The sequence below is a fragment of the Hylobates moloch genome, unplaced genomic scaffold, assembly GCF_009828535.3.
Source record: "Hylobates moloch isolate HMO894 unplaced genomic scaffold, HMol_V3 SCAFFOLD_17, whole genome shotgun sequence".
Taxonomy (NCBI): domain Eukaryota; kingdom Metazoa; phylum Chordata; class Mammalia; order Primates; family Hylobatidae; genus Hylobates; species Hylobates moloch.
Genome location: NW_026652292.1, coordinates 22857591 through 22872408, shown reverse-complemented (window position 1 = coordinate 22872408; position 14818 = coordinate 22857591). Strand labels below are relative to the sequence as shown.

General features: G+C 36.4%; 1 long non-coding RNA gene across 1 annotated transcript in view; it reads left to right on the top strand.

Moving 5' to 3' along the window:
• LOC116456930 (uncharacterized) overlaps window positions 1-5897 on the top strand; it is a 41651-nt gene extending 35754 nt beyond the window's left edge. The window contains exon 4 of the long non-coding RNA XR_004244849.1: window positions 5748-5897. This is a non-coding gene — a long non-coding RNA (uncharacterized LOC116456930). The remainder of the gene's footprint in view (window positions 1-5747) is intronic.
• The last annotated feature ends 8921 nt before the right edge of the window (window positions 5898-14818 follow it).

Genomic DNA, 14818 nt, shown 5'->3' with positions numbered 1-14818 from the left:
CATTGTGGAAGACAGTGTGGCGATTCCTCAGGGATCTAGAACTAGAAATATCATTTGACCCAGCCATCCCATTACTGGATATATACCCAAAGGATTATAAATCATACTGCTATAAAGACACATGCACACGTATGTTTATTGCAGCACTATTCACAATAGTAAAGACTTGGAACCAACCCAAATGTCCAACAACGATAGACTGGATTAAGAAAATGTGGCCCATATACACCATGGAATACTATGCAGCCATAAAAAATGATGAGTTCATTTCCTTTGTAGGGACATAGATGAAACTGGAAACCATCATTCTCAGCAAACTATCAGAAGGACAAAAAAACCAAACACCACATGTTCTCACTCATAGGTGGGAATTGAACAATGAGAACACATGGACACAGGAAGGGGAACATCACACTCCGGGGACTGTGGTGGGGTGGAGGGAGGCGGGAGGGATAGCATTAGGAGATATACCTAATGGTAAATGACGAGTTAATGGGTGCAGCACACCAACATGGCACATGTATACATATGTAACAAATCTGCATGTTGTGCACATGTACCCTAAAACTTAAAGTATAATAATAATAAAATTAAAAAAAATTTCACTTCACACACACAAAAAAGATATGTTGATTATTTCTTTTTTATTTACAAATATGGCCTTCAAGTTCCCAGAGAAAAGACATATTATAAAAAAAATTTGTGTGTCCTAAAATCAAGCATTTTTAGGCAGTTATTTTGGTTTTAAGAAACTATATTTACTCAAGAAAAATAAACAAAAATGTTTTTACTTCTGAATAACTAGAACAAACGTTTTTGATAAATCTTAGCAGATTTAGAATAAGTGCTGAATAGATTGTCACTTATGATTTTACTGAATCCAAATATTACATAGTAATCTCATAATGGGTAAATAGAAAAAAGTGTGTTTCACAACTTGATTTATTAACATACTCTAATGATTTAATCAGAGTATATTTATACATATACCCATAAATTTTATACATGTACAAAACTTGTGGAAACCATCAAATTATTTTTAATAATTGAGTTCATATTTTATAATATACTTGGATTATTTAATGTAAAAATTGACATTTTTTAGTTTTCCATTAAAAGGAAGAGTAAGTGAACTAAAACTTAGTTAAATAAAATGTTTAACAAGCTGCATAATTTATACTAGTGAGTGGGTTATACTGATACAGATAACGAATTAGTCACATGCATTTAAAATTTTAATGTTTTTAATTTATTTTACATAAGCTGTACATTATATATAATATTTATTTATTTAATTCACTATAGGCTTGAAGGTGCACAAATTTTATATATACTTTAAATAAACAATATATGAGATATTCTGCAATGATAACATAATGTTGATTTTCTCATATGTGTACTGGTTATTTAATCCACTAACAAAATTCAGATAAAATCGTAGGTAACTTTATTTTTGTCGTATTTTAAAAACACAATTAAGTATATATGTAATAAATTTTATTTTAAAAATGTTGCAACAATTTCTAGCCACTAAAGAGAAGGCTTTTGTTGTTTTTACTCATGCTTGTACCATTCAACGTTCATTAATAGCATTTGTTCGAATACATTTATTACAGAACTCCTCAATTTGAATCCAGGCTCTATGCCAGGTATTGGAATACAATAATGAGCAAGACAGAAGAATTTACCTGGTAGCAGGGTAGGAAGATGACCATCTTTGCATCAGAATAACTGTATAGTAGTGTAGACAGGAAGTAAAATGCAAGTATGTCTTGAAAGAAAACAACATTATCTCCGTGATTGATACATGAAGTGGTCATCTCAATATGATCAATTATGTTTGGAAAGAGAAATTCACTCAAAAATATAAGAATGGACTTTTAGTCTCACTTCCCTTATTCTAGTCTTTCTGTAATCTTGAAAGTGACACAGCCTTTCGTGTTATTTTTCTGGGTTGTAAAATGTGAAAAAAGATTATTCACATCTCAAAATTACTATCAGGATTAAATGAAAGAATTTGCATAAGATATTCATCTGCAGTACAGTATTTCAAATAACTCAAACACACACATACATATTTGTTATATATATATATGAAAAAAGGCAGATAATGTCATTGTAATCTAGGTGATACAAAAATTATGAAAACACTAAATGATCAATTTGTTGGTAGATTAAAATCTGAGCCCTGAATTTGTTACAGTGCAATTTTTGGTTAATCTTTTTCTTAGAATTTGAAATTTAACATTTTTATTCTTCACCACAGTGAGAATAAATGAGAAAATGAAATCTCAGGGGAACTTCTTTGATTTCCTGCTTCAGGTCTTTTCTCTGTGTTAGGGATCTATATTGCATAGTCTTCTTTTGATCTCTATCTGAAAAGGCCACTGAAAACAGGTAGAAACTTTGGTATGAAAAGTGCTAGATGGACACATACCAAAGTTTAAAGAAGAGTTTAATAAAGATATTCCAGGTATATTACAACTATGTTAAGTCCAATTAATATTTTTTAAAAGACTAATAATAGGTCTCTTTATATATTCATCATCTCCCATTATACAATGGTATTAGATTTATAATTATATAAGATTTTGCCCAAAGACTATAGGTCAAAACTAGATATAGAAAGCATCTAATGGAGAATATTAGATACCAATATTTTAAAATAGCCTTTAATGATGATAGAAAAATTAAATAATCCTGTGTAAAATGGGTCAAAATTTAAAACACAAATTCCACATAAAATGATGCAAATATCTAACTGACATATACAAAGTCTTTATATAATTAGGGAAAAGATTATCAAAAATATTATGATATCAGTGAATAGTTTGGAAAATCAAACAATGTAATTATATCCAGTGCCTGTTAAAGCAGGGCACATGGGAGTCCTCATACATTACTGGTGGAACTGTAAGATGCTATAGTGTTTAGAAACATTATCCAGAAGGGTATTTTTAAATAAAATTAAATGTGCTTATTATATGCTCAAGCAAGTAATATTATTTTTGGAAAATTATTCTGCAGAAATAAATGTAACTGTAAACACAGAATAAACACATACACAAAATCACATGCACCATATTTGATGATAATAAAAACTAGAATTCTCACATATAGGAAAATTATTGAAACATATTATATAAGCATATAATGAATTAATATCAGTAAAATATGGGTTAACTTAAAAAATATTTACTATATGCCTCCTGCTTTCAATAGGCCCACTATTTGAAGCCTTGATTATACAATAATGATTAAAATAAGTGGTTGAACTGTAAGGCTGTACCAATACTGGTTAGTGTGACAGCGTGCAATATCTCACAGCCACAGACATAGGGGGGTTCATACCTACTCTTAGGCTCTGCTCCAATGACCTCCACTAGGGGCTCATGGGAAATAATGAGGTTGGGGGCAGGTTGGGAGACTGGAGAAATTTGCTTCCACAGAGCTGTACTGCAGAAGGGGAGCAGCTGCTACTGCAGCAAGGAGAAGGTCTTGTTTACACCATGTTTCCTCCAAGGAGCAAAAGCTTTAAACTGCTTGGACAGGAGCAACAATCTTGTTATTCTGAGAGAACAGGAGAAGATTTACTATAGCTGGAGAAAAAGAAAAAGAAAAAAGTCCTCTACCCCTGGGAATGGGAAAAAATATATATCTACCAAGAGAATCAGAAGGCTCTTAGTGATATGAAAGTGGCAGAAACCCTGATGAAACCCCACATCAGAGACTTAGTAACACAGGATCTGCCTAAGACTGAGACTAAAACTGGATGCCAAAGAAAATTCACCTTCTTCAACCCCCACCAGGTTAGCCAGCACTAATTAACAAACAATAGCAATCTATAGCTGTGGGAGGGAAAAAAGAGCATAGAATGATGTCCTCTCTAGGTACAAGCACATGATGAAGACCTAAAGCTAAGCATAGTGCGAGAAAATCCTTTAGAAAACCACAGCCCACATTAAGCACATGGTGACACGGAAGATATTTGAAGGTAATGATGCAAGGAAGACAAAGACAAACTCCCAAACCTGCTCAACTTCTAAGTAGTGGGAAAAAATTAATCATGATAATGGCTGAGGAAAACAACTGGGATTAATATGTTAAAGCTGCTAGGAAGGCAACACACATAAACACATGAGAAATTTCAGAATAGAGATGGAAAGTATAAGGAAAAGAAAAATTGAAATGTGAAATACAAAAATCATGGCACCATCACAGTAAAAAAGACCACAATTTATCAACACGTAAATCTGCAAAACTAGGAATTATCTTCTATTTTCATCCTTACCAACTTAGATCTCAAATCTGTCCAAGTGTTGCCATATATATTACCAAAACCTTGGTAACAAGTTACTATTATTTTTTGCCTAAATCAAGAGTCAAGAAACATTTTCTAGAAAGATACATACAATAAATATTTAGGCTTCGTGGATCATTGGATCTTTGTGGCAACTATTTAATTCTGCCATTAGAGTGAAAAAAGCAGTCATATACAATATATACAAAAGTGAGGATGGCTACTTCTTTAGTTTGAATGTGCCCCCCAAAAGTTCTTAATTTGGAATTTCGCTGCCATTGTGGCAGTTTTAAGAGATGGAGCTTATTGGAGGATATTAGCTCCTAAGGATCTCATCTTTCTAGATGAACAAATGCCATTTTTTCAAAACTGGGTCTCTTGTCTTAGGAGTTCCATCGTCTTTTCCTCTCTGTCTCACGTACTCTTGCCCTCTCTCATTCTCTCTCACCCATCCATTTTCTGCCCTTCCACTATGGGATGACCCTTTCCAATTGCCAACACCAAATGGTAAACTCTTGGACTTCCCACCCTCAAAAGCACTGGCCAAAAAAACTTCTGTTCCTTATAAGTTGCCTAGTCTGTAGTGTTCTCTTATAGCAGCAGAAAACAGGCTGAGATGGCTACATTCCAATATAATATTATTTACACAAACAGTCAGTGTGTCAGATTTAAGCTACAGACCATCACTGGTGACCCTTGGCCTAAGCTAAAATGTCCTGTAATGTGTACCCCACAGAACTGCAGATCTTTATTTATAAAATATAAATCCGATAATGTTGTTTTCTTATTTGAAATACATCAGTGGTTTTTCATATACACTATAGTGTACAAAATAAAGCCTCTTCTATTTCTACCTATATTTCCAATTTACTATAATTTTGTATATCACTATATTAAATAAATTGTCTTTGTACAACTAAATCCAAATGTGGTCTCCCAAGCTTCTGTTTCTCAGAAGAGTGCTTCCCACATAATGCATAGCACAACCCATCACAATATTATCATTTGTTTATTTCTCTCTATTTTTATTTTCACCATTCTAAGATAAGGTGCAAGAGTGAAGGGATTAGGACTAACTGTACAACGCTGGCATCTTCGGTTTCAAATACGTGCTCAGTGAACATTTGTTGAATGCATGAGTGAATGAATGAACCGCACAGAATAAGAGGTGACAAGTTGAGTGTAGTAATATGCTAGGGATTGACAACTAGATGATAGATCTTCAAATCTCTCACACAAACAAACGTGACTTAGGGTAAAGCTCTCAGAGCTATCATCAGTTTAGAAAACATTTGCTCTATCCTTGTCACATAATATACATTGTTTCACTTTTTTTGAGAAAAAAATACTGGGGCAAACTTTGAAGTGTTACGATGATGCAAGATTTTGAGCATTTGTTTGTTTTTTGATCTGTTGTTTTTTTCTCTTCATTTCTCATGTAATTAAGGATTTTAAATGCCGTTTTGGCATAGGATATCAGAGCACAAGGATGGTGAATAGGAATCTGTGTCAGGAAGAAGGTGGAAAAGATGTGACATTGGTTAAACAGAGAATTGATAAAATAAGAAAACAAGTTGAAAAAATAAAACAAAACCAGGTGCCAAATTTCTCAAAGCCAGAGAATGGATTAAAAATATAGAATGGAAATAAACAAGTATGAAGCCTGATGATTAAACTGGATGTATCAGTAATGAAATCATGGAATCTAAAAAAAATCAATATAAATGTGTATGGATACATATATGGAGAGAGAGACAGAGAAACAGACAGACAGAGGGAGAGGCCAAGCAACTGGTACAAGTGATACCCTAATCACGATGAGGGTACTAAGCCCTCAGATCTTGGTTCTCAATAACTTGCTCCATTGAAATGAATGAGGGCTGATTCTGGGGCTGGTGCAGAAAAATTACAAGATGATCCTGGAATATATATTGTTAAAAATTAAGACTGTTGAAAGGAATAATAAGGTCATCCTGAAAGATTAAATTGTTGTCTGTTTGAGAATTTAAATACTTACTGGCAAAATGGATTACTACTCATTGAATCAAAGAGAAAAATATGAGCCCATATTGTTATAAATAAGTAAATGCATATATTGAAAGCTTAATTAGAAACATAGTTTCAAAACAAACTCCCCTAAAATACCTAAGAATGGTAAATTTGTAGAGCATTTCTTTCTTTATAGTAGAGGAGCCTAGCTAGCTTTACCTTAATCAAGTGATCAGTGTGAATATCATCAGGACAAATCAGAAACATGCACCACCTGAGAGCACGTAAGGAGAGCACAGCATCTCTTTGTGATATTTTCACTAAACATGCATACCTTGAGTCCAACCGTGAGAAAAGAGAAGACAAATACAAATTGAGGGATATGCTGTAAAGTAACAGACTTATAATCATCAAAGTGTGAAAGTCACATACGTCCAAACAAAAGGTAGAAAGTGTTCTATACTGAAAGAGCATAAACAGATATGTCAACTGTATGGAATGTTTCACTGTAAAGTGGATCATGTTGCTAGGAAGGACATTATTGAGATAGCTGGTGAAACTTAAATAGGGTCTAGGGAGTCAATGGTAGTAAAGTATTAATGTTGGTTTTCTTTTTTCTTTCTTCTATTTTTTTTTTTTGGAGACAGTCTCACTCTCTCCCAGGCTGGAGTGCAATGTTGCCTAGGCTGGTACAATCTTGGCTCATTGCAACCTCTGCCTTCCAGGTTCAAATGATTCTCCTGCCTCTGAGTAGCTGGGATTACATGTGTAAGCCATCACACCTGGGTAATTTCTGTATCGTCAGTAGAGATGAAGTGTCACCACGTTAACCAGTCTGGTCTCAAACTCCGGACCTTAGGTGACCCGCCTGCCCTGGCTTCACAAAATGCTGGGATTACAGGCATGAGCCACCATGCCTGGCCTTAATGTTGGTTTTCTGATATTACTGATTGTATTGTGGTCATGCAGCATAGGAATTTTATTTGTGGAAAATACAAACTAAAGTTGGGTAATGGGTCTTTATGGTGGCAACTCACACTTAAATGTTTCCAGGGGAAATGTCTTTGTATTGTATTTACCTTTTGCCTAAATTAGTGGTTGATTCAATCTTTTTAAATCATCAAAGTATATAAAAGCCAAAAGATAATAAAAAGGATTAATGAATTTGGCAGAAATTCTATTGTATAATTTCTTTACAGGGGTTTCATTGAAAAGTGATGCAGAGCAAAATAACTTTAATTTGTCTAAGAGGACAGGATGGTGGGCCATTCGTCTCATATTGTTTGATACAAGGGAGCTTGTAATGAGGATGCAGGAGCTTGTACTCATCTGTAATGAAGAACAAATTCCATAGTTTAGTTTTGACTTCAAGCAACATAAAATTAGTCCATTTTCATGCTGCTGATAAAGACATACCCAAGACTGGGAAGAAAAGGAGGTTTAATTGGACTTACAGTTCCACATGGCTGGGGAGGCCTCAGAATCATGGTGGGAGGCAAAAGGCACTTCTTTCATGGTGGTGGCAAGAGAATAAAATGAAGAAGAAGCAAAAGTGGAAACCCCTGATAAACCCATCAAGTCTCATGAGACTTGTTCACTCTCAGGAGAATAGCATGGGAAAGACCGGCCCCATGATTCAATTACCTCCCCCTGTGTCCCTCCAACAACACTAGGGAATTCTGGGAGATACAAACAAGTTTAGATTTGGGTGGGGACATAGCCAAACCATATCAATGGATTTTGTCACCTTACACTTTCTACTGCTTATAATTTCCAAATATGTCAATCTTCTTTGTGTTTATTTAATGCATATTTGAATTTAAAAAAACTGGTGTAGCCAGGCACGGTGGCTCACGCTTGTAATCCCAGCACTGTGGGAGGCCGAGGTGGGCGGATCATGAGGTCAGGAGATTGAGACCACAGTGAAACTCCGTCTCTACTAAAAATACAAAAAATTAGCCGGGCGTGGTGGCGGGCACCTGTAGTCCCAGCTACTCAGAGAGGCTGAGGCAGGAGAATGGTGTGAACCCGGGAGGCGGAGCTTGCAGTGAGCCGAGATCGTGCCACTGCACTCCAGCCTGGGCGACAGAGCGAGACTCCGTCTCAAAAAAAAAAAAAACAACAACAACAACAAAAAAACTGGTGTAACAAATTTATCCAATGTTATTTAAGAGACATGTGCTTTAAAAATCTCAAAAGTGACCATTTTTAAAAGGCAAGTTTGTATTTCTTCTAAAAGATGGTTCATACATTAAAGCTATCTTAGTAAAGATTAATACATTCTATTTATATGTTCACATCTCAGTGTGACTAGTATTACTTACCATTTTGACATTTGATTATATTATTCTGTTGTAGTTAAATCTGTAATAATTTCAATATATTTAGGGTCAATTTTATTATTTTTGAAGGAACCATTTTACTTGAAATATTAAAATGAAGAGAAAAACATGATCCAATATAAAGAAATTTGCTCAATATTTTGTGATTAAAGCAATAACTTTCCAAATATAATGTATATATTCTTATAATTTTGTCTTAAAATTATCTGATCACCTAAACAAAAAGCAAAACCAGTGATTAAGATTTGTATTAAATTTAAAATTTGATTTAAAATTTTTCCAGAAAATAATAGGGTACAGGAAAATATAGCAATATGAAATAACATACATGAGGCATATAAATGTAATGGAGTAGAAAGGAAGAATTGTTGTCATTTTGTCTCTTTAAAAAGGCTTGGGTTTAGCCTATTCTTTCTACTCATATTACAACAAGGCTTACTTGATCATGGATAGTCACATGTTTAGCTAAGTCTCTCAGCAGTTCACATTTGGGCATAAATTGTATAAATGGAAGCCAGTTGCGGTGGTTCATCCCTGTAATCCTAGTGCTTTGGGTGGTTGTTGCAAGAGGATTGCTTGAGGCTAGGAGTTCTAGACCAGCCTGGGCAACATGGCGAGACCCCATCTCTATAAACATTAAAAAATTAGCTAGACTTGATGGCACACCTGTATTCCTAGCTACTTGGGAGGCTTAAGGGGGGAAGATCTACTGACCCTAAGTGTTCAAGTCTGCAGGGAGCTTTGTTTGTGCCACCACACCACACTCCAGCCTGGGTAAAAGAGCAAGACGCTGTGTCAAAGAAAATAATATAATTAGAGGTATAATCTTACCTGTATATTCTTACATGTAAATTTGCCAATGTAGTCATTACTCGAGTCATTTATGTAGGTGATATGGTTTGGCTCTGTGTCCCCACCAAAATCTCATTTCAAATTGTAATCCCCATGTATTGAGAGAGGGACCTGGTGGGAGGTGATTGGATCATGGAGGCAATTTCCCCCATGATGTTCTCCTGATAGTGAGTGAGTTCTCATGAGACCTGATGGTTTAAAAATGGCACTCTCTTCTTTGCTCGCTCTCTCCTACTGCCATCTTAGATGTGCCTTTCTTCCCCTTTACTTTCCGCCATGATTGTAAGTTTTCTGAGGCCTCCTCAGTCATGCGGAACTGTGAGTTAATTAAACCTCTTTTCTTTATAAAATACCCAGTTACAGGTAGTTCCTCATAGCAGTGTGAAAATGGACTAATATATGGAATTGGTACTGAGGTAGTAGGGCATTGCAATAAAAATACCTGAGAGTATGAAAGTGACTTTGGAACTGGGTAACCAGCACAGGTTGGATGGCTCAGAAAAAGACAGAAAGATGAAGGACAGTTTGGAACTTCCTAGAGACTTGCTGAATGGCTTTGACCAAAGTGCTGATAGTGATACGGACAATAAAGCCCAGGCTGAGGTGGTCTCAGATGAAGATAAAGAACTTGTTGGGAACTAGAGTACAGGTGACTCTTGCCATACTTTAGCAAAGAGACTGGCAGCATTTTTCCCCTTCCCTAGAGATCTGGGGAACTTTGAGCTTAGGATATATGATTTAGCATACCTCACATAAAAAATTTAAAAACAGCAAAGTTTTCAGAATGTGACCTGGCTTTTTCTAAAAGCATACAGTCACATGTGTTCACAAAGAGATTGTTTGAAATTGGAACTTATGCTTAAAAGGGAATTAGAGCATAAAGGTTTGGAAGATTTGCATCTTGACCATGTGGTAGAAAAGAAAAACATTTTCTAGGGAGGAAATCAAGGCTGCAGAAATTTCCATAAATAACAAGAAGAAAATGGTAATAGCCAAGACAATGGGGAAAATGTCTTCTGAGCTTTTCAGAGATCTTTATGAAAGCTTCCCCTATCATAGGCTTGGAGGTCTAGGAGGAAAAAAAAATGGTTTCATGGGCCAGGCTCTGGTTGCTTTGTGCAGTCTTGGGACAAAGCACCCTGCATCCCACTGCTCCAACTCTAGTTGTGGCCAAAAGGGGCCAAGGTAGAGCTCAGGTTGTTGTTTCAGTGAGTGCAAGCCTTGGTGGCTTCCATGTGCTGTTAGCCCTGTGGGTGTTCAGAACACAAAAGTTGATTTTTGGAAGAGTCTGCCTAGATTTCAGAGGATGTATGAAATGCCTGGGTGTCCAGACAGAAGTCTGCTGCAGGGGTGGAGCCCTCATGGAGAAGAGAACCTCTCACAGGGTAATGCAGAGGGGAAATGTGGGGTTGGAGCCCCCACTGGGGCACTGCCCAGTGAAGCTCTGAGAAGAGTGCCACCGTCCTCCAAACCTCAGAATGGTAGATTCACTGACAACTAGCACCGTGTGCCTAGAAAAGCCACAGGCACTCAATGCCAGCCCATGAAAGCAACTGTGGAGGTTGTACTCTGAAGAGTAAAAATAATCTTCTTTGACTTATTTCTCACAGAGGCAGAGCTGCCCAAGATGTTGGGAGCCCACCTCTCACATTATTGTCCACTGGATGTGAGACTTAGAGTAAAAAAGAATATTTTTGGAGCTTTAAGATTTAATGAATGCCCTGTTGGGTTTCAGACTTGCATGGGGCCTATGGCCCCTTTGTTTAGGGCAATTTATCACATTTGGAACAAGAACATTTACCCAATGTTTGTACCCTCATTTTGTCTTGAAAGTAACTAACTTGTTTTTGATTTTACAGGCTCATAGGTGGAAGGGACGTGCCTTGTCTCAGATGAGACTTTGGATTTGGACTTTTGAGTTAATCATGAAATGAGTTAAAACTTTGGGGAACTGTTGGGAAGGCACTAGGAGTTTTGAAATGTGAAAGGGACATGAGATTTGGGAGGGGCCAGGGGCAGAATTATATGATTTGGCTGTATGTTTCCACCCAAATCTCATCTTGATTTGTAATCCTCACGTGTTGAGAGGGGGACCTGGTGGGAGGTGATTGGATCATGGGGGCAGTTTCCCCCATGTTATTCTCTTGATAGTGAGTGAGTTCTCATGAGATCTGATGGTTTAAAAGTGGCATTTCCTTTTTGCTCTCTCTCTCTCCTATTTTCATGTAAGATGTGCCTGGCTTCCTTTCACCTTCTGCCATGATTCTAAGTATCCTGAGGCCTCCCAAGTCTAATTTTTATAAATTATCCAGTCTCAGGTAGTTCTTTATAGCAGTGTGAGAATGGACTAATACAAGAGCTTAATAAACAAGTCAGATTTCTAAAGGCATTAAAAAGTTAAAGCTACATGTATAATATTATATGTATATAATATTATACCTCCAAATTAGAGGAGAATGTATTTTAAGTAACAATATTTGGGGTCCATTTGCACAGATTCACTTTATGTACTCTGATGTAAGACCCAGGCATCTGTATTATTATTATCTTTTTTTTTACAAAGCTCCAGATAATGCTAAATTTAGCAGGTTTGGGCAGCAATTACCTAGGAAAAGTAACAATATTTCATCAGAAATCTTCAGGGAAAAGCAAGGGTCAGTGATTTTTAGAGTGTTTTGTGAAAATTTGATTTTAACAGCAGCACCTGAAATGATATCAGATGGAAGATTAGGAAAGGGAGAAGCAAGTATACTCCACACCCAATTTATCCTAAACATCAATAGCTTTTTGTGTGTGTATATTATTATTTTTCCTTCAAAAGCATTCTCCTACTAAATATATTTAAAAAACACTAATGTAACTTTACCCAAGAGAGTCCTAGAGATGGCAAAAAATCTTGCCAAGATCACAGAGATAATTTAAAGTGCTCAGAATATGTTCTGTTGGGAGTTCATCATATAGTTATTTTTTTATAATTCTTGCAGTTCAAATTTAGCAATTATAATTATGTTAATTATTTCTGACTTTGGTCTTAAATTAAGTTCATATAAATCAAAAATGATCAAATATTTGAAGAATGCCTGTCTTGGGATTCTCTGAAAGTCAAAACACTTGAAAATATTGGCCTCAAGTCAAACATTACTTATTTAATATATCCTCCACCTAGTGTCAGCTAGATGAAACTGCAGTCACATGATGATGCTAGAAAGCCTGTAATTTTATTAAGTTCACATTCAAAGTTATTATTAAGATTGTTTAGTGCAATCTATTCAAATTATAGGTGGGGTTGTACAAGTTAATCCTGTTTTCTGCAAGTGCTACACGGGTATGTATTATTAGTCACACGTAGAGATAGGTAAACTAGAGCACAGTTATACTTTCTATTGGATAAGTAGAGTGGCATGTGTTATTAACTCCAGAACTTCCACGGACTAGCAATTTGCCAATAACTTTAGTGTAACTCACTCAGTAAGTGTATCTGTACATATCCTGCTCAATGAATTATTAGGAAAGAGAAATTCAACAAATTTTTTACACTATTATTTGAGATAGGGTCTCACTTTGACACTCACTCAGGCTGGAGTGCAGTGGCATGATCGTGGCTCAGTATATCCTCTATCTTGTGGGCTAAGTGATCCTCCCACCTGAGCCCCCAAGTAGCTGAGACTATAGGTACTCAGCACCATGCCAGCTAATTTTTCATATTTTGTTGTAGAGATGGGGTTTTGCCACGTTCCCCAAGCTGATCTTGAACTCCTGAGCTCAAGTGATTCACCTGCCTTGACCTCCCAAAGTGCTGGGATTACAGGCTTGAGCCACCACGCCAGGCCCATAGTAGTTTCTGATGGTTATTTTTATTTCTGTGGGGTCAGTGGTAAAATTTCTTTTGTCATTTCTAATTGTATTTATTTGGATCTTCTCTCCCTTCTTTATTAATCTATCTAGTAGCTTATTAATTTAAAAAAAAATGACCAGATTCCACAATCTTTTCAGTGCTTTTCATGTCTCAATTTCCTTCAGTTCAGTTCTGATTTGGTTTATTTCTGGTCTTCTGCTATCCTTGGGGTTGCTTTGTCCTTGCGTCTCTAATTCTTTCAGTTGTGATTTTAGGTTGTTAATTTGAAATCTTTCTAATTTTTTGATGGGGGCATTTAGGATTATTAATTTCCCACTTACCACTGCCTTAGCTGTGCCCCAGAGATTCTTTGTTCTCATTAGTTTCAAAGAACTTCTTGATTTCTGCCTTAATTTCATTATTTACCCCCAAAGTCATTCAGGAGCATGTTGTTTAATTTCTATGTAATTTTATGGCTTGCGGCATTATTTTAGACTTGAATTTTATTTTTATTGCATTGTAGTCTAAGAGTGAATTTCCTGAAGATTGTTTTATGTCTGATTATGTGGTCAATATTAGAGTATGTGCTATGTTTCAATGAGAGTAATGTATATTCTGTTGTTTTGGGGTGGAGAGTTCTGTATAGATGTCGGTCATATCCACGTGGTCCAGTGTTGAGTTTAGGTCCTGAATATCCTTGTTAATTTTCTGTCTCAATGATCTGTCTAAAACTGTCAGTGGAGTGTTGACATCTCCTACTAGTATTGTGTGGGAGTCTAAGTCTCTTTGTAAGTCTCTAAGAACTTGCTTTATGAATCAGGGTGCTCCTGTGCTGGGTACATATATATTTAGGATAGTTAAGATTTCTTTTTGAATGAACTCTTTACCATTATGTAATGCCCTTCTTTGTCTTTTTTGATCTTTGTTGGTTTAAAGTCTCTTTTGGGCTGGGGGCGGTGGCTCATGCCTGTAATCCCAGTACTTTGGGAGGCCGAGGTGGACAGATCACTTGAGATTGGGAGTTTGAGACCAGCCTGACCAACATGGAGAAATCCCGTCTCTACTAAAAATACAAAATTAGCCAGGCATGGTGGTGCATGCCTGTAATCCCAGCTACTTTGGGAAGCTGAGGCAGGATAATTGCTTGAATTAGGGAGGCAGAGGTTGCAGTGAGCCGAGATCGCACCATTGCACTCCAGCCTGGGCAACAAGAGTGAAACTCCATCTCAAAAACAAAAATTAGAATAAAAAAAAATAAAGTCTGTTTTGTCAGAAACTAAGATTACAACCCCTGCTTTTTTCTGTTTTCCATTTGCTTGGTAGATAATTCCTCCATCCCTTTATTTTGAGCCTGTAAGTGTCATTGCTGTGATATCAGTGTCCTGAAGACAGCATACATTTAGTCAGTTTTTTTTTCTTTTTTTTTTTTTTTTTTTTTGAGGAACGTCTTCTTTCTCCCCCCGGGGGGTGTGCGGGGGTGGTGCAATCTTGGCTCACTGC